A 2,852-nucleotide genomic window follows, 5' to 3' on the forward strand; every position below is an offset into this window, starting at 1 on the left:
ACATGTCAAGCTTCCATAGTGATCTTGAAATCTAGTTTATCAAGGCATTATTTTGGCTTGAAAAGTATTGTAGCACAAAAAAGAAATTTCGCAAAACGCATAACTACAAATGACATGGTAAAACCGTATAAATTCCTTCCATGTTATGAGATCTGAGCTATTTTAAAGAGTTCTCTTTTAATTCCAGAAAAAAGATGCATGGTAAACAAGTCATAGTCACTCCCATTAGATTAAGTTTTTTTTAAAATTTAGAATAGATTTGCTTTTTTAATTAGACTTCCTTTTTTAGTTAGATAGTTTCTTAAATTAGATTTGTTTTTTAAGTTAGATTTGTTTATTAGATTATTTTTTTATTTATTTTTTGATAATTTGAGTAGTTTTTTTTTTTTTTAGATAATTTTTTTTAAGAACAGATTTGTTTTTTTACTTAATTTGTTTGTTTTATTTTCTTTTCTTTTTTCTTTTTTTTTTCTCTATATTAGATTAAATTCGTTTGTTTAACAATTAAATTAGTGAGTTATTTTTTATTATTAGATTAATTTGTTGAATCTAGATTAATTTTTTTTTTTAAATTAATCTTTTTTTGTTTTAGACTAGATAATTTTGTTTGTTTTCAAGTTGTATTATCTTGTTAGTTAGTTGTTCATTATATGGTGTGATTGCTTGTTGTGCTGATTTTGATCTCAGGAGTTGATGTTTTTGGTGTCCGTTTTGTGCAGGGCATCCATTTTTGCTAGTCAAAGATCATATCTTGAAACTACTAATGACATTTGGTGCAGGATGTTTGACGAATACTTGATTTTGAAACTGATTGTCTGTTACTTTAGCAAACACTTCAATTGGTGCTTTAAAATTAACCAGTGTCTTTTGTGTCTTGAGTGATAGGCTCTTTTTATTTTACCTTTTAGAGGGCCTGCCTCTTGAGAAGCCCTTAAGGCTCGGTGAGAGGGAACGACCCAAGTGGCAATAAGTTGAAGCCAAACCCTTCCAAACCACTATAAACAAATTTGTTTGTGGCAAAAGTTGCAAGAGATGAGTGTTATATGTTGTCATAACGACATCATGTCTCCCTCAGTGTCCGTATGACACGTAAAAACCACTAGAGCATAACCTTTGTAGGCTAGGAGGCCTCCTTTAACGAAGTGAGAAAAACTATTGATTATGGCCACTCGTACAGATGCCTTGACTACAAGCCCTTGTGTTTAGAAACAAAAAACCTTCTATTTGTTGGCATAGGAGGTTAGACTGTTTTCAGGGGTAAAATCAATCATAATGAAAATCAGATATAAAAGAGTGAATCACAAACTCTAAATCCAATTAAACTAACTCCTAAATGATAGTGAAATACATCAAATCAATTGAACATTAAATAATAATATAAAAAATCCCTCAATTGATCCAAATAAGCTTCCATTGCTCTTCTCCAAATTGTGTGATAGGTGGCTCTCATGTGTTGCACTGAGATTCTTCCATATGATTGATACAACTATTTTGAAGATAGTGATTCTAGATTGAAATTGGGAAATGAGGTTGAATTGATAGATTTTCAGGTGAGATGGGGTGAGATTTGGAACTGAAGTGTTGATTGATTTCAATTGATTTTGATTGATATTGATTGATCTCTTAACTCACTTGATTGATTACTAGACTAAATTGATTAGGGAGATGATTAATTTGATTGATTAGTAGACTGAATCGATTTGGGAGATGATTGATTTGATTGATTAGTAAACTAAATTGATTTGGAGTGAAAAGGTGAGATTGAAGAGTTAACTGATTTGATGAATTGGATAGGATTTTCAACATGTGTTGTACTAATTTGAATTTGAAATTCAATTTCATGTTATTTGGATTTGAATTTATATTTTCAAATGATGAAATGCACATGAGATTAACTGAAATTTATGGAAATTTAGATTTGGTGAAATGTGAATTTTAAAAAATGAAATTAGATGGAATTAGTTGAAATTCGAATTTGGGGCATTGGAGGAATGAATGAATGAATTAAATAATTTAAATAAAATTATTCAATCATTAAAAAAGGTATTAATTAAATAATAAATAATATTTAATTAATGGAATTAATCATAATTAATAAAATAATTAATATTTGAAAAAGGGGATTAATGATGAATTAATTAATAAATAGAAATTGAATGATTGTAATGTAGAAAGTGATGATTTGAATTAGTTCAGAAGAATAATTAGCTTAATTAAATAATTAAAGAATTACTTAATTAATAAGACAAATAATTAGTGTGCAATTAATGAGACATTTTTAGGTGTCTACATTTGCCCCTCTCTGAGAAAATGTTGAAACGATGTGGTTTCAAAGAAAATGAAAAATTTGTGCCCTAGTGACTCTTTTAGGTGCAAATATGCCCCCTCGAGAAAAGTGGTCAAAAAATTATGGAATTGAGACCATTTTTTCGATACCATGCTAGTGAGAAATCAAGTCAAGTTTTGTGTGATTTTGAGTCAATTTGATCTGCCTATAAGTGCATTGAAGTTCAGGGGGACCATGTCTGTCGGAGTGGTAAAAACCCTAATTTTGAGCTATAAATAGTGATTTATCCCTTTCATTTTCTCATTTGCATTCTTATGAGTTCTTGGAGTTCCTTCTAATTTTTTATCTTTCATGTGACTTTGCAAGCATCATGGTCAACTTTCGAGGGCGATTTCACTTATCGGATTGAGTCCGATAATATCAAAGACCACCCAGGACTGGAGGCATGGTATGTATTCCGAAAAAAATTCTCGTTTTTACTTGTTATTGCTAAACTTTCTAGTTTTTAGTCAGAGCAAATTTTTTTAAGTAGTGCACAATTGTATGTCGATTTGTTCACATTTGT

The sequence above is a fragment of the Cryptomeria japonica genome, chromosome 5 (assembly GCF_030272615.1).
Source record: "Cryptomeria japonica chromosome 5, Sugi_1.0, whole genome shotgun sequence".
Classification (NCBI taxonomy): Eukaryota; Viridiplantae; Streptophyta; class Pinopsida; order Cupressales; family Cupressaceae; genus Cryptomeria; species Cryptomeria japonica.